The sequence below is a fragment of the Protopterus annectens genome, chromosome 11.part0 (assembly GCF_019279795.1).
Source record: "Protopterus annectens isolate FY-2018-M chromosome 11.part0, PAN1.0, whole genome shotgun sequence".
NCBI classification, from domain to species: domain Eukaryota; kingdom Metazoa; phylum Chordata; order Ceratodontiformes; family Protopteridae; genus Protopterus; species Protopterus annectens.
Genome location: NC_056745.1, coordinates 1493834660 through 1493853546, shown reverse-complemented (window position 1 = coordinate 1493853546; position 18887 = coordinate 1493834660).

Sequence of the window (18887 nt, the reverse complement as noted above, 5' to 3'; positions counted from 1 at the left end):
TCACAAAGGTTCTGGCTCCAGTGATAGCTTACTTCAGGCTACAAGGACTTCAAATCTATCCTTATTTAGACGACTGCCTGATTCTGGCTCAAGAAAAGGAAGACCTTCTACAGCATCTGGAATATCTTATAGCAGTGCTAAGATGCCTAGGGTATTCTGTGAACGAAATAAAGTCCAGTCTAGTACCCTCTCAAGACACGTGCTTTCTGGGTGTGAGACTGAATACAGCAGCCCAGATGGCCTTTTTAACCCCGGACAAACAAAAGAGTCTATCACTTTACTTCCATCAACTATCTCATCAGTCCGTGCTGACTACAGAGACAGTCCTTCAAGCATTAGGGTTCATGGCATCTTGTATTCTGGTGCTTCCCAATGCCAAACTGCATATGAGGAAGTTACAATGGTATCTCAAAATGTATGGACACAGCACTGCCAGGATTTAGACACTGTCATTCAAATAATACCTTGCCTTCAAAGAGAATTTTGTGGTGGGCTCAGGAATGTCACCTAAACAAGGGACTCTCTGTGACCCGGCCAGAGGCGAGTCAGATTTTACCGACAGATGCCTCAGACATTGCTTGGGGAGCTCATCTAAATGGAAAGTGGATACAAGACAAGTGGCCTGCCAGACTACAGCATCTACATATCAACATGAAGGAGATGTTAGCAGTCCAGTTCGCATTGCTGGCTTTCAAGGAGTTACTTCTTCCAGGGCAGGTGTTGATTCTAACAGACAACACAACTGTCATGTGGTACTTCAACAAACAAGGGGAACACATTCTTATCCTCTATGCAGGCAAGCGATGATTTTATGGGAGACTGCTATGCTTGCACCTAACTCTTCAGGCAAGGTTTCTGCCAGGAGCACAGAACTCCTTAGCAGATGTGTTAAGCAGACAAATCATGGATCCCCACAAGTGGAAACTGGATCTTCATGTATTTCAGAAATTGACAGTGTCATGGGGAACTCCAGACATAGATCTGTTCGCTTCTCCACTAAACCACCAGCTGCCACAGTTTTGCACAAAGGGGTTTCATCACACAGCTTGGAAAGTGGATGCTCTGTCTTTCAGTTGGACAAACCTTCATGTGTATGCCTTTCCACCTCTGCCTCTTCTTCCAAAGGTACTGTTAAAGGTCAGACAGGACGGGCCAAGGATGATTTTGATAGCTCCAGATTGGCCTTGGCAACACTGGTACCCTCTACTACGGAGTCTGGTAAAGAAGCCTCCATGGCCTTAACCTTTGATTCCACATCTGTTATCCCAGCAGGACGGTCATCTGCTCAATGTCAAGCTTCACTCTCTTCATCTGACAGCCTGGCATATTCTGTGTTGAAACACAGCAGGTCTCAACTTCCTCAACAAGTTTTAAATGTGATTAGGGAAGCTTGAAGACCTAGTACAAGGAAAGTGTAATGCAGCAAAATGGAAGAGATTTTTATTTTGGAGTAAAGCAAAGAATTTGGAGATTTCTGAGCCTAATTTGAGTATGGCTCTTCAATATCTTACTGAGTTACTGGACAAGGGTCTGTCCTTCTCTTCCATTAAGATTCATGCTGCAGCAATCTCAGCTCACTCTGATTGTGACCCACCATTGTTTTCGCATCCTTTGTTCAAGCAGTTTCTTAGGGGCAAAATATAAGACCCCCGTAGAGCTCCTACTCCTGCTTGGGATCTCAATTTTGTGTTGGAAAAACTTACTCTACAACCTTTTGAGCCTGCGGCTACTGCTGAATTGAAATATTTGTCATGGAAGACTGCTTTTTTGTTGGCTATTACTTCTGCAAGAAGGGTGTCTGAGTTGCAGGCCCTTATGGCAGTCGAGCCCTTTTTGATTTTCCATAAGGATAGGGTATCATTACGTACTAATCCTTCCTTTATGCCTAAGGTGGTTTCTAGTGTGGCTTTAAACCACACTATTCATTTGCCTACTTTTTATGCAGACCCCCAAAATAAAGGGGAAAAGATTTTGCATACTTTAGATGTACACAGGCAATTGCGTTATTACTTAAGCAGGACTAAGGATTTTAGGCAGTCTCAGCAGTTGTTTGTTTCTTTTGCTTTGAGTTCAGGGCAAGCCTGTGTCAAAACAAACTATTTCTAGGTGGATTGGCTTTTGCATTGCATTTTGTTATTCCCATCATGGCAAGGTGGTTCCAGCTGGGATTAGGCCTCATTCCACTAGGGCTACTGCCACTTCAACTGCATTTCTACGGGGGGTGGCAACTAAGGATATTTTGGAAGCAGCTACTTGGAGTTCAGTGCATACTTTCTCTAAGCATTATCACCTTCCTATCTACTCTAAGTCTAGGGCTGGTTTTGCCACAGCTGTTTTGCAAGGCATGTTGTCAGCTCCTGCTTCTTTATGATTTGCCAGCCTCCCTTACCTCTGCTTTGGGATTCTACCCAATAGTAAGGACTGCAGCAATGGAAAACGAAGAACATAGTACAGTTTTGTACCTACCATAAATGTAGATGTTCGAGGATTCCATTGCTGCAGTCCAATTTACCCTCCCTCCTTCCCCTCTGTGTTTAGGGGTGGTTGTGTAGGTGAGTTTACCTGCTTATATTTTTGTATATATTGTTCATGTTTTGGTGCAGGTATTTTGGGCCTTGTCTTTTTAGGGTCTTCTGACATCTGGGGCAAGAAAAGACTGAGGATATGACGCCGGTCATGCGCATTAGTACCCTGACGTACTGACGTCAGTCTAATGCGCCCTGACCAACGTCAGCCTTATACTCTGGTATTCGGGCCGACTGGATGTGGACTATACCCAATAGTAAGGACTGCAGCAATGGAATCCTCGAACATCTACATTTATGGTAGGTACAAAACTGTACTTTCTCGTTTGTGAGAAGTACAAAAGCTGAAAGTCAATACCCAACAGTTTGCATTGGTGACTTCAAATCAGAGGGGGAGGGCATCAGGAATCTAGTAAATGGGTGGGCTAAGACTAATAAGGCAGGACTGTATTACAGTAAGGTCAGCTCTGAGCATGGTTGCGATTTGCCTAACTTGCTGACCAAACACTTCTGCAGATAAGTGGCCATCCTTTTCAGAATACATGCAAGAAATATTTTGACAAAGAGCTTATTTAAGACATATATGAGGTGGCTGTATCCCGTGTGACAGTGAACACCTCAGGTGCTTAATTGGGATAAATCAAAATGGTTATAATGGTGTAGATGGTCCTTTTTGTTTGTGTCTCAAACATGAACTAATCTTGCTAATCCAAATCCAGCACTGTTAAATGTGACCAAATGAGAGCAGAGATTAGTCACATTTATCCAGACTGCCTCTTGACTGTGTGACATCAAATTTGTAATTGTGATCAAGTAAATGAATAAACACAGTTATGCATTTAATCTCATTGCTGTCACATGGCATATAACCACCCACCCATGTACATAAGCGCACTTATATATGCATGTATGACAGCTAGTTACAGCTTATTGACTGAGAGCACCTCATATGCCTGACTCTCAATGAATAAATAAGTAATGTCCACAGTATTATAATTCAACTTGTTGCTGTCACATCCCACTTCAATCCACACACCTACCAGCTGCAGCTCTTTTATTGACTGTGTACACCTCATATGTCTGACTTTGAACAAATGACTAAATATATAAGGAACACAGTAATGTATTTCAGCTTGCTGCTATCATATAATGAAACCCACTGTAACCCTCCCCATGTCTCTCTTTATTGACACTTCAAATGCTTGACTGGGATCAAATGAATGAGTTGATAAATCATAATGTCCACAATAATGTATTTAACTTGGCTGCTGTCATACATCTGTAATGCAACTTCATTTGAGTAATCATGTGCAAGTATGCACATATGCACACACAAATTGCAGTGTGTTCTGTAGGCTGGATGGTAGTGGTACCATTAAACAGAAAATGAAAGAGAACAGGTAAATAACTTCCTCAGCATGCAGCAGAGTAGAAAACTACAACATTAAGAAAACAATAGTCCTCCACCAGGCACCGACACTCAGAGTCCACACACCAGAGTAATTTCACTTCCATTTAGACTGCTGAGATACCCATTACCAATCAACTGAGGCAGCCTTAGCCAATAGAGAAACAGGGCTATAGCAAAAGGCTCATTGCTTTTATTTAGCAACTCAGCCAGCCTCCACTTAAAAGCTATTTGTGCACTCCAGCAATGGCAGGAGGACCTAGAATAAGGTGCAACCCTGTTATTCTATGTCATGGAGTACATCATAAGACTGTGCTGATTAATCAGCTTAGTGGCAGTGAAGGATAAAGCCCTGACTACAGCATAGGAGACCAACATTTGACTAGTAACTAGGGCACCTGCAAGAGCTGGCAGAGAAGGACAGGAATGAGTGGCTGCTGGCCACTCCCCTCTTACTCACCATATGGGTGAGCCTAGTAGGACATCTAGTTATTGCACTAGTACTGCACAAGCCTTTGAATGCACATGGTCAAAGTGAACATGCAGGTAAGACACAGGGCATGCCCACACACACCCTGGTGCCACAAATTACTGCAGAGTTCATAGAACTGAAAAAAGGGGAGTATTGCTATGGGGAAGATAGGGTGTCTCACTTGACAATTTAATTGACCCACTCCCTAGCATCCGATTCTTGTCATGTTAGGAAGACATGGGCACCCTAAGCAGGAATGAAAGTATCCTAGCACTCTCACCTACCATGGGGATGCCTGGCTCTTGATGCCTTGGTAGAATGAGTAGGGTAATTGGGTAAAGGCTATGGTTCCACTAAGCTGGTCTAGTGGTGGATTTAAAATAGATTGTGCCGAGTTGAAATCATCCAATCATAGAAACATGACGTTGCTTTTTAATAAAGAAATGGGAACTTTGAGCAGCTGTACATGTACAGAGTTAAGATTTCCAAGAATGAAAAAACTAGCAATTTTTTTAATTAAAAAAAAATCATTAAAACATGCTCAAAACATTTTTTTATTCATTTGGATAATCTGTATAAGGACTCCATGGTTGACCTTTCATCTTGTATATCCATTTCCATTTCTAATACAGGTTCATAGGTGTGTATTAGGCTAATGGCCCTGGAGCCTTTACAAGCCTAGCCCATATTATTACCCTGGCATCGTGCCACCCAACCTTAGTTCCTAGTGCCTCTGTCAAGTAGAGCCACTGAAGTGATCCCAGGGTGAATTTTCTATTTCCCATCCACTCATCAAGATTTCTCTTGAAGAGGGTCAGCGAGATGCTCTGTTTGACATGTATGGGAACTCTATTCCATAGCATGGGCAGCCTCTGGGTTATGAACCTGTCCCTCCAGCTTGTTCTGTTGATTATGGTAATGAGTTTGAGGTCTCTAGAGCGTGTGGTGTGGAGGGATTGGGATTTCTTTAGATGTAGCATTTCTAACAGAGCTGGGTCAGACATGGCTTTGTAAGTCGAGCAGAGATCGCCTCAAAGTAGGCGATATGAGACTGAGAATAGTTGGGAGTTTTTTTAGTCTGTTCATATAGTACAAGTGTTTAAAGGGCTAGGATCCTCTTTGTAAGGTACTTTTGTGACCTCTCCAGTTTTTGCAGGTGTCTAGTGTGGTACATGCCAAGTGGGGCATTGTACTCTATGATTGGCCTAATGAGGGAAGAGTAGAGGGAGACAATGACCTCTTTCTTCCTGAATGCAAAACCCTTAGTAATGAGATGTGCTACATAGGACTTTCTGACCACAGTGGCAATGTGGTGGTCAAAAAGAGAGGTTGCTGTCAACCTGTGTTCCCAGATCTTATAACACCTTCTGTGTTCAGTGGACTACCATCAGTGTGGTAATTCAAGGGAACCGGGTTTTTCTCAAAGGGGATGAAGACACATTTTTTGCCATTGAGCTTAAGGCCATGGTTCTGACACCATTCGTTGGTCTCATTGAGGTCTTTCTGTAGGATGTCAGCATCACTTGGAGTTAATAATAGCTCCCAACTTGCAATCATCTGCAAACTTTGTCAGCGAGAGTACCTTTGTGTTGGCCTGGTCTTCAGGGAAGTCGATACCAAACAGGAGAGGACCCAGGACCAAACCCTGTGAGACTCCACTTGTGACTGGTGGATATGGAAAGCATGTTCCTTTTCCAACTGTAAAATCAAGACACGTTTTAAAGCGCATATCTATACTTGAAGGGTAGTTTACGTTTTTATACTGCAGTGTTCTTTTTACATGAAAATCGTTCTTGCCATTGTCTGTATGTACTTTTAGCTTTTATGTTTTTTGCCTGCTGATCACATCTTTACTGATATCTTCTTCTGTGTGCTGTTATGGTTATTGCTGCAGATATACTTACTGACAATTCACCAAACTGTTCCCCTTTATTTTCAGACACTTTTATTTTGGTGATCTTTGATGTGCCTTTTATGTTAAAGGCTTTTGCACAGAATTACATACTTTATTCAGAGATGTTACATAGTTGAAGCCTAGCACTGTGTTTAATTAGTGCATTTCTTTTAATTTATTACAATAAAGTCAAATTTGTAAGTAAATATTTTGGGTAAATTGTGATCAGAGTTGGATCATGGTCGAATGGGGGTCTAGGTAGGGTATGGATCAGCTCCCCTATCCCAGTGTCCCATTACTTGGCTATTTCTCCCCAGTTACCCTAAACACTGTTCAGACAATACCCCCTGTCCTCTGGTACATAAACAAGTACAGCGGCACCAAATCTTACCTTCTTTGTTACTTAGCCCTGCAGGCATGGAACCTGGCTATCCAATACATGTTATACTGCATGCTGCATACCTCCCCTCAGCTTAGAATTCAGTGGCAGATGCATTTATCAGATCCATGACACAATCCCATGAGTGGATGCTTCACAGGGATGTGTTTCTGGACCTAGTTCACTGGTGGGGTACTCCAGAAGTGGATCCATTTGCCTCCCCTCAAAACAGACACATGCCTCTCTTTTGTGCCAGGGTCCCCTCACCTTCATGCTTGGAAGGTGGACACCCTCTTTTTTTTTCATGGAATGGGATGTTTATGCATCCCTCCTTCTCCCTCATTCAGAAAGTTCTGTTGAAAATTCAACAGGACAAATCGAAAATCATGCTGGTGACCCCCTTTTGGCCAAGACAGCACTGGTTCCCTCTTCTGTAATTAGACATGGGACATCACCACAGGATTGCCTCACTGGTTGACCCTACTCCCATAGGACAAGGTATCCTTCATCCACCTACATCTGTCAACTCTGCAGTTGACTTTGTGGATGATCAACTTTCGATTCCTTTTAGGCATCTTTTCTCACAGGACAAGCTTGGGTTCTGTAGGAGGCCAGGAAACCCAATACTAGGAAGTCTTACATTGCCAAATGGAAAAGATTTTCTATTTGGTGCCAGAAAAGAAATCAAAACCTGCTTTCTGTGGACATTCCAATAGTGCTTTCTTACCTGTGTGAATTGCTTGACAGTGGTCTCTTATTCCGCAGTTAAAGTTCACTGCTCTGCCCTCTCTGCTTTTGTCATTGACACCTCCATTAGCTTCCAGACTGGAGGTTAAACTTTTCCTTAAAGGTGTCCTACATATGAAACCTCCCAGGAAACCAGTGCCTCCTCCTTGGGATCTCAACTATGTCTTAGAGAAGCTCACCCCCGGCTCCCTTTGAACCAGATGCCTCTGCTTCGGTACAGCTTTGCACTTGGAAAACGATGCTTCTGGTAGCCTTCGCTTCTGCTAGAAGGGTTTCGGAGATTCAGGCTTTGTTGGCTTCCCATCCTTTCTTGGTGTTTCACAAGGATAGAGTGTCTTTTGAGAACTAGCCCATCTTTCATGCCCAAAGTGGTGAATGAGTTGTCTCTTAATCGGTCCATTCCATTGCCCACCTTTTTTTCCTTCACCACAATCCTCTAGTGAAAGGTTCTTACATGCCTTAGATGTGCATAGGCAGCTCAGATTTTACCTAGACAAAATCTATTGGGAAGTCGGATCAACCTTTTTTGTGTCCTTTCATCCCTAGGGTTTGGGTTTACCTCTTTCCAAACAAACTATTTCTTCTTGAATTTCTAAAGCTGTTGTGTTTTGCTGAGTTTAGTGAGAAATCTCTACCATCCTGTATCACAGATCTGTGGCCTCATCAGGAGCTTTCTTTAAAGGTCTTGGATACTCATTCAATTTTGGAGGCTGCTACTTGGTTGTCTGTTCATACTTTTGCTAAATATTACAAGTTGGGTACTATCTCTAGATCGAGGGCAGGGTTTGCTAGAGCGAATTTGCATGGATTTCTAGAAAATGTTTCCTCACTTTCTTCCTCTACTCCCTCCTCCCTGGGTTCCTTCTGAGCTTTTGGACTCTCCCATGTGTAAAGAATACTGCAACATTAAATAGAAGGACATAGAATAGTTGTGTAAACTCTTACCATAACCATAGATGTTCATCGTGTTTCACTGTTGCAGTCATTACAATTGGGTTATCCTGCTGGCAGGCTACCCGCAGTCTGCCTGAATTCCAAAGTCTAGGTCCGGCGTCGGTTGCTGTCACCTCCTCCCTGACGTCAGTCCACCAGGGGTATAAAAGATGCAGCAGATGCCATTTTCTTCAGTCTTTCTTGCCGCGCGGTGCCTGAAGCAAAAGCAGTTCGCAAGTGCCTGTCGGCCGATTCCTGAGATTTTCAAGTTCGAATTTCAGATCAGAAGTCTTCATTTAAAGCTAAGTACCCCATTGGGAAAACTTTTTTCTTGCTCCAGACTGATGTCAGAAAAAGTTAATTGTATTTCTTGTGGGAAGCAAATACCTCATAAGAATTTTCATTCTTACTGTAGTCCTTGCCTAAGCCCTGACCACGACGTTGCTAGTTGTCAGTTTTGTGCTAGATTAACCAATGCACTATTAAGCGTCGGTACGATTTTGCATTTCATTACTTTGGCAGATGATTTAATTATATAATGCCGTTGGAACAGCCGACTACCAGAGTTTACAAAAAATGCAAAAAAAAAGAAAAGGACAGGCATCCGAGGTCCAAAACCGACAAGGCTTCTTCGAGGCCAGTAGCCGGTTCACCGGTTCTCAGTGAGGCGCTTTCGCAGCTCCTGACGACCGCTATTTTAGGGCCGCAGGCCCGATACAGACTCCCACGCAGAGTCAACTAGGCCTACAGAAAACTCAAGGTATTGGACCTTCGCAAGTCATTCCCTCAGATGGGTCTGGAGTGGATGAGCAGGCATCGGCTTCTGAGGGCGTTTTCAGGCATACACAATTATATGTTAAAACGACTTTAGCTTCAAAGGAAAAACTAAAGCAACTTTAAAGACAAAGAAACAAGTACAACAGCCCCATGGACAAGCCTCCATGCTTAAAAAAACAGATGCTCAAAGTGGCCGAAGACCTGATTACTTTGATCAGGAGTTCTCATCCCCCTCCTGACAAGAGACCCCTAGGCAAGAGATAGAATATGAATCTTCAGATCAGGTTTCCATTTCTTCTGATTCCTCTTCTGATCAGCAATACTCTTCCTCCTTATGAGGACTCTGATGCTGAAGAATCTATCCCCTCAGCTTTTCCACCTGAGGATTATTCTTTTGGCGAAACACTGCATACCATGAAGGAGCATTTCCATTGGGAGAGCCAAGATTATTCAGAATCTAAGAAAAGGCTCAGAGACTTCCTTTTACTGCCTCAGCACAGGCCCCTTGCTATTCCATTTGTGCTAGACATTGTAGATGTATTTTCAGAGACCAGTCTGACTCCTTACCTCCAGCTCCTGTTAAGCCAGACCGATACTACAGGGTCCCAGACTCCCACAAATTTCTTTTTAAAAACCCTGCTGCTGACCCAGAAACTATCTGAGTCCCAAGGGGGCCAAGGCTTCCACTGCAAAAAACCCTACCCCCTCTGACAGATTCCAGGGCACTGGACAGATGGGGAAAAAAGATTTACACTTGTGCTACCTTGGCTATAAGGGCTTTAAATTGTCAGTTTCATATGCTTAAATATCAGCAATACATAATGTCACTGCTTAAACAGAAAATGTTGACAAATTCTGAATGTGCAGAAAATAAAGAAATGCAGGATTTATTGCATGCAGCTGAACAAGTTGGAAAGCATACTTTACAATGTGGTTTTGATTCTTCGGAGACCTCCTGTAGAGCCGCTGTTACGGGTTCTGTTATTAGAAGGCATGCTTGGTTAAAGGAACAGAATCTGCCTGATCATGTTAAAGCAAAATTATTAGATGCTCCATTACAGCATGATACCTTGTTTGGGGTTAAAGCAGAAGAGGTGTTGAAGAAAATGGAGGACAAAGCCAAATCTATGCAAACTGTCAAGGATTTCTTACAGGTACAGCCTCCCAGATTTAGCAGGAACTGGCCTACAAAGAATTGGTCCTTTCCAATGTCAGGCCACAGAGGCACAGATACAGATGCCCTAGAGGCAGATCCCAGCCCCAAGGCAAATACAGGTCTAAACAATGGGGTGCTTCTACCTCCAAAAGCGGCGAAGACAAGTCACAGCCATACAGAAAGCAGTCCCAATGACTTCCCCCTGCCTGCGCCAAGCACTTATCTTCTGGCAGCTCCTTAAGGGGGAAAACTAGCACTTTTTTCTCAAAACTGGCACCTAATCACCCAGGACAAATTGGTCTTGACTATAGTGTCACAAGGTTACAGGTTCCACTTTCACATCCTGCCAAGGGCAAACAGTATGCCAGACCTGCCAAAAAATCAATGGGCAGAGGCACAAAAGCAAGTTTCATCCCTCATGGACATGAGGGCCATTCAGCAAGTACCACAAAGAGCAGGGACAAGGATTTTACTCAAGACTTTTCTTGGTGCCCAGAAAGGACAAAGCCTGAGGCCAATACTGGACCTATCCATTCTAAACACATACCTGGATATTCCAAAATTCAAAATGTTGACTCTGCAGCAGCTTCTGCCCATGCTGGGCAAGAAGGCTTGGCTTGTAACTTTAGACCTAAATGAGGCATATCTGCATGTCCCAATCAGACAATCATGCAGAAGATACCTCAGATTCATAGCTGGCTCAACGGACTACCAATTCTCTGCACTGCCCTTTGGCTTATCTACTGCGCCCAGGGTCTTCACAAAATGCCTGGCACCAGTAATTGCATTTTGCAGACAAAGAGGAATACAAATATATCCTTACTTGGACAACTGCCGTATTCAAGCAGAGAACAAGGACATACTACTACAGCATCTGACGTTTGTAAAAAGATTATTAACATGCCTAGGGTACACAGTAAACGAGAAGAAATCAAAACTTGTACCCTCTCAAGAGATATTTCTGGGTGCAAGCTTAAATACAACTGCCCAGATGGCTTATCTCATGCCAGACAAACAAAGGCAACTGACTACTTATTTCAAAAGATTGGCAACAAACACCCAGTTAACTGCAAGAAAAATTCTGCAGGCATTGGGCTTCATGGTATCCTGCATTCTGCTAATTCCATATGCAAGACTGCATATGAGGAAACTACAATGGTATCTAAAAAGTGTTTGGACTCAGCATTGCCACAGCCTGGAAACAATAATTACACTCATTCCCTGCCTGCAACAGGAGTTTCGATGGTGGGCAAAAGCCTGTCACCAAAACAAGGGGCAGCCATTCTCCATGACCCCAGCCAGGCAAACATTGACAACAGATGCATCAGATTATGTCTGGGGGGCCCACATGGCAGGAAAATGTATTCAGGGCTCATGGTCCACAATCCAAATGCATCTACATATCAATCAAAAGGAGATGCTAGCTGTTCAAAATGCCCTAACAGCCTTCAAGGATCTACTTCATCCAGGACAACTACTGATAAAGATGGACAATACTGCAGTCATGTGGTACATAAACAAGCAGGATGGCACACATTCCTATCCCCTTTGCAGACAAGCCATGACTTTGTGAGACACAGCATTGATGTACCAAGTACATCTGCAAGCACAATTCCTGCCAGGAAAGATAAATACTCTGGCAGACTAAGCAGAAACCTCATGGATCCCCACTAGTGGAAATTGGATCCACAAGTCTTCCAACATAACAAGGAATTGGGGATGCCTGGACATAGATCTATTTGCCTCCCCTCACAACTGCCAACTACAGAGATTCTGCACAAGGACTTATCACAAGCAAGCATTGAAAGTGGATGCTCTATCTTTCAGCTGGAAAAACTTAACGGTATACGCCTTTCCACCACTGCCTCTCCTCCCCAAGGTACTCCTAAAGGTCAGACAAGAGAAGCCAAAAATTATACTAATTGCCCCAGACTGGCCCCACCAGCACTGGTACCCAATCCTAAGGAACTTGACTCGATGTCTAGCATGGACATTACCTTAAATTCCTCACTTACTGACCCAACAAAACAATCAGATCCTGCACAGCCAACTCAGGACCTTAAATCTGGCAGCATGGCGGATAATGTAGCTTTTCAAAACGCACCTCTTTCTAAAGCGGTTATGGATGTTATTTTGGAGGCCAGGAGGCCCAGTACCAGAAAATCTTATGCAGAAAAATGGAAGAGATTCTGTGCTTGGAACCAGGCACAAGGAATTGACATGATTGTTCCAAATATACCTCAGATTTTGCAATACTTAACTGAGATGCTGGACCAAAGGCCTATCCTTTTCATCAGTTAAGATTCATGCCTCTGCCATTTCAGCTCATTACAATACAGAGCCACCTATTTTCTCTCATCCTTTATTAAGGCAGTACCTCAGAGGAGCCAAAAACTTACGGCCTTCAAGGAAATCACCAATACCTGCATGGGACCTCAATTATGTCTTGAAAAAACTCACTCTGCCTCCTTTTGAGCCAGCTGCTACAGTTAATATAAATTTTTTATCATGGAAAACAGCTCTGCTCCTAGCAATAACCTCTGCAAGACGAGTCTCAGAGCTACAGGCACTCATGGCTGTGGAACTTTTATCTTCCATCCAGATAGGGTTTCTCTAAGGACAAACCCCACTTTTATGCCTAAGGGTAGTGTCCAGTGTGGCCCTCAACCAAACTATTCATTTTCCTGCTTTTTATCCAAACCCACAGAATAAGGGTGAGAAACTTCTGCATTCTTTAGACATACACAGACAGCTGCACTTTTACTTGGACAGAACCAAAGCTTTCAGAAAGACTGAGCAATTACTGGTAGCATATGCTGCAGGATCACAAGGAAAGGCTATCTCAAAGCAGACCATTTCAAAGTGGATAGGTCACTGCATTAGTCTATGCTATTCTCAACATGGCAAATCAGTGCCTAAGGGCATTAGGCCACATTCAACCAGAGCAGCAGCCACTTCAGAGGAGTGCCCACCAAAGACATTTAGAGGCTGCAACCTGGAGTTCAGTGCATACTTTTACAAAGCGTTACCACTTACCACTCTACTACAAATCTAGGGCAGGCTTTGCCACTGCAGTTCTGCAGGGCCTCATAGCTGCTCCTAATTCTATTTAGTTCTAGCCTCCCAACCTTAGCTTTGGGATTCAACCCAATTGTAATGACTGCAATAGTGAAACACGATGAACCTATGAATACACTCAAGCATCTACATTTATGGTAGATACACAACTGTACTATGTCCTTCTCTTCTGTGTTACAGTATACTCTGTCCCACCTGCCTTCCCCCCTACAACTTGTGTCTTCCTAGGATGGCTACCTTTTCTGTTTGCCTTTTGGATGCTTGGTCCTCATGGGGCTCACTTATTCTGAGGATGGTACATGTGGACATCCCTTTTATGGCTGACTGTACCTACATGCAATGTCCCATGTACTGGCAGTGGCTATAAGCTTTTGTATACAAGCCGGACATTGGATCAATGGGTGGAATACAACCCATATGTGAAGAGTACTGCAAACATAGGACATCTGTGGTTATGGTAAGATTTTACACAACTATTCTTTATTGACCATGGGATAGGTGAGGCCACTATATGATCAAATGGGATAGGTTAATTTGAGCACAAAAGGAGAAATTGGCTAGGCTTAAAATGGCCTACAAGGTAGCTAGCCTAGTACTTAGCTATGAACCTCTATTCAATCAAAAGGGCATGCTCACCTTTGCACCTTGTTTTTCCAAAATGCCTAACATTTTAGTACATACCGTCATTCTGCTGGCCCTTTTATCAGTAAATGCATTCTACCTGCCAAGCTTTAGTTGTCAACATAAGCATAAAGATGAATTCACTGGTGTGCGTGTGTAGGAGAGACCACAGTAAGGCTATAGCTGCTCAATCAAAACACAATAAAGGTGTCCAATGCTTCTCAGAAGTACAGGAGGATTCCATATCTGAGTAGTGTGCTGGTCATTCTGTCTCTGAGAAGTGTGCTGGTCATTCTGTGCTGGTCTGTAACCATAAGATGATCAATGACTACCTGAACAAGAGCAGTTTCTCTACTGTGGTAAATAAACACAAATTGGAGGGGGTCCAAGAGCCCACTGACTATTAAATTGGTCTGAAGCTGCTTAAAGATGACCTCAGTAACATTTCCTAAAAATAGAAGGTTAGAGACTGAGCAGTAGTTAAGGATTTAGAATCATAGTTCTGCTTCTTGGTAGTCGGGATATAAAAAAGGTAGCTTTCAAAGCCAATGAGAGAAAATGACAAATTTCAAGAGCATAACCACTACCTGAAACATCAGTGGCTTCAGAACATTAAAGCTTATCATAACCAGCCTTAGTCATCAACTCGTAATCGGGTACATCAAACATCATCCAAAGAGTTGAGACAAAAGCATTGTCCATTGGGTCTGTTGGCAGAAAAGCAGGTCTGTTGGCAGCGACTTTGTTAGAGAAGAAATGAAAACCAAATGGATGGAAAAATGCTCAATTTATTGGTATAAAACGAACAAAACTTTCGGGAATGTCCCTTCTTCAGTGTTAATTACAGTTAATCAAACTTCTTAAAATTTATAGTAATTTCAAATAACCCCCCCCCCCACCTGACACAGCCATCCAGTCCATAGCTTAACATCATTAACAATTCATTAAATATGCAATTAGTTCTAAAAAATACTAAGAGATATCTCCTATACTTGTAAGCCAGATGCAAACATATATACATATACAGAGAAAAATATACGTTTGGTCAAAAATAGTGGAAATTGATGGAATCCAACTGAATTGAACTTTATATTTTGTATTGCGTTTAGAGAAGAAATGACCAGTAGACTCTCCATAAGGTTGTTTACTACATCTGCCAAGTATTGCTGGAAAAATAATGTGGCATGCACACATGTAAGAGCGTTTCTTATTTTGTAGATGTGGCACCGACAGTGAGTTTAATGCCTTGAATCCTGTCATCAGATCAGCAGGTGATCAAACCAGTCATGTTGCCGATTAAAGAAGTGGTGTTTTCCAGAGCCTTGAATTCTGCTGCACATACAGTGAGGGAGCCCTGTATGGTATTTATTGTACTTGTTTCCGATGATCAGGGAAGTTCGACTGGGCAGAACCCATTTTCAGAGGAGGTCTTGAAGAAAAGCTCCATAAAAAAAATGTAAATGAAGTACATCAGTTGCAGAATAAGTACAAACTTTAAAATGTAGGGTAAAGGTACCTCAAAGTATATTTCGGTGTGATGCATGCACCCGGAAAATCATTTACTCCTTTTAGACAGTTAATATAAAGGATAACGAATACCGAAACAAGTTTTTCCTGGAGGTTGCATTTAAAAAGATAAGCACACATTTACTCCTCAAGGAATGAGGGTCCTAGTTATTTATAAATGCTTAGCAAAATGCAGTAGTTTGTCAAAACATAAGATAACCATTTTTTTGTACTATGTGAGATAGTTTAATTCTTTTTAACTTTGAATTATTACATTTTGTTTGTCTCATTCCGTTCTCTGTCTCTACCAGCTTTTCTTGAATGGAATGTGATAAGTTGTTTTTTTCTGGCCAGGTTACAGTAGACTTGTTTGTTGCTGCTACACTGACTAACATTGTGTTCTGCTTATGTTACTTTGCCTTTGTCACCAAAGTAGCATAAGTTAAGTGATGTAGGCAAAACGCTATAACAAGCCTGTGATTTCATGGTTTTCTTTGTACAACCAGCCCTTTTCGTGTATTATGTGATATTGAGGAAACATTACATTCCAGTGTTCTGACTACCCTTTTATACATGGAAGTTGTAATGTCTGTAGTACCATACGAGTAAACTTTGCTTCTTGCCCCCTTCAGCTTAGAAGTCTTTGAATCTTTAAAGTTTGCCAGAATCATTTTTGTATCCAAGTAGAATTTGTGATTCTATAAACATCATGGGTTATGTTGTAAGCTCATGTGAGCCTATTTCATATAATATCATTGACCAGTAAATCGATTAAAATAATTCCTGTCAATGTTTTGAATTGGTAGAAGGTGTCCAATTGTCAATGCATTTAGTAATCAGATGGCATATTCTCTGAGACAGTAAAAAAAGTGTTTGTGAAACTGAGACATGTTATCACCCAGCGGTCATCTTCACATGTTAATACCTTCTGCCAACTATTAAGTGCTTGTTATTTAAACAGTTTCATACACACTTAATGTAACAAGGGTTTGACTTCTGTTTATGTACATCAGGTGGGCTGGTTTTGATCTAATGATGCTGAGGGATGGAGCGGTTCCATTTTAATTGCTCTGTAGAGATATCCGGGTGACACATTGCATGTGAATGGGAAGGAGCTGGGATTACATGTAGCTGAAACACTTGATGTCCTTAAGGAGTCATTTGCATATATCCCATGCATTTTCATTACAGGAGACTTAAGTATCACACTGAGAACTCCAGCTTGGCTGGGTTTTTCTTGCAGTTTTAACTAAATGTAATTTTGAGCAGTGTTTAGCACAGATTATCTCTTCATAGTACAAAATAGGAAGCTTTCAATACATTTTAGGTACTTCAGAATTGGTGTTTATCTGATAACGTAGGTCTGCACATATGCAGTGCACTGCTGATCTGCCTAGGGTCAAATGTCTTTAATTCACTTGTTCGCTCTGTCGTACAGCTTCATACAAGTGCAAATTACAATTTCAGTTGTGTTGGGGAAAGAATGTTATTCCATTGGCGAGGAAGTCCATTTGCACTCAGGCTGTACACTTCTTTTTCACTAAACAGAATTTAATCTTCCCAGACATCTGAATTGTGTGAAACTTTGGCAGACTTATTAGTGAAGGAAATGTTTTTTTCTTCACCCTACTGTATGATGTCAGTTCGTTTTTTTTTTATAACTCTCACTGATAACTGAGCTGAGAAAGAACTTGATTGCAGCTGTGAAACAGATTGCTGAAATAATCACAACCTGAGCAACAATCTCTTATTTTCGCACTGGATTTGTTTGAAGTTTGCTTGCTGTGTAAAGTTGGTTATTAGAGCAGAGCAATTCTGCTTTTAGCAGTTCAAATACCTGTATTAAGCTGCAGGTTATCTTACTGATTAGTTTGACAAGGAGACCATGCATCAGATATTCTTTTCCAAGAGTGAAATGTCTTTAGAGTATTTTAACCATGCTTAGTCGCTATAAAAATAAATGTGTACAGAACAGCATATTTTGCTTTCAGCAGTGTTCTAGAAGAAATACTTAAACTGCACTGGTTTGCTGTTGTAGCTGTCTTTTTCTTACAATCTCCTTGCCAGCAACTGCTGTTTTTTTTAATATTTTTTCTTCAGGTAGAAGACTGAACTTTTATAATCCAAGTCTATCAACAATATTAAGTATTATCCTTTCTTCTTAAGTCCAGTTCACCTGATCATCTTGCCCATGCAGTACCCTAGCGGTAAGGTTGCCGCCTTTGGAAATGCCCAGAGCGGAACAGTTTTTTATGAAAATGAGACATTTTGTGGGACAAACTACACCCACTAGTCATACAAAGTCACTGGACAAGGGTGTAGATGTTCATAATACATGTACCCAACTGAGTATATTTTTTCTGAGCATCGCTCCAGAACTTGATATCTCCAGCAGCCCGTAAAATTTCTAACTGTATACAGTGCAAAGGCATATTAGACATGCTTATCTGATTGGAATGTATGTGCAAAATATCTTTTTATGGTTTTAAGTGGCAAGAGTTGATAATGGTGTCCCTTATTGAAGTATACAGTGGTAGCATTTTGAGGGTTGAGTATATTTTTTAAATTATTTGTGGGTGATTGATGCAGTAGAAGACATCTACATACAAACTATACGTTTCTGGCTACGCCCTTGGTACTAGATTTCCCTGTTTGACAAATTTGTAGCATACTTTTTTCAGATTTTGAGTTGTTAAATAATAACGTTCAGGGTATTGGAGGTAAAACATAATTGTTTTATGAAACTGTTAGAGAAAAGCTAGCAAATGCTTGTCTTAGGATCTCAGGACATTTATAACTTTTTGTTTTCTGTACAAAACTTAACTGCTCAAATATAGACCCTCTTGCACAGAGGGACAAGTGGCACCCCTACTTTGTGGCTCCTTTATGCACCATCTTTCTGTGAAGTCACACTAGTGGGAAACAAGAGTTAGGATATATTTGGCTACAATGTACAACAGAAGTTTTTTTTGTTTGTTTTACTTTCTGCCAGCATTTCCCTTGTTGCAATTTAGACTTGAAGTGTGTACCCTGACTCATGTGCATCCTTCCACGTGCATCTTTAGGTGCTGCTTTGCAGGCTGCAACCCCTCCTCTGTTGCTGATAAATTAATTCACAGTCTTTACCAGGTTTTCCTTATGGAGCCTTTCACTGTCCTAGGATTCCTCCCAGAGTTCAGTAGGCTACACTTCTCATCCTCTTGTTTGCTGGCACTGTTGATAGGGCTGTATTGCACTACAGAGCTGTTAGCAGGACTGAGCAGTTTGGTCTCCTTAAAGCGGTATTTGTCATAGTAGTAGTTTTATAGTAAGAGAGTGTTTTGCCCCTTAAGTGTGTTTTTAATTTTTTTTTTTTTTTTTTTTTTTGCATAGTTTAGATTTTGTACTAAAG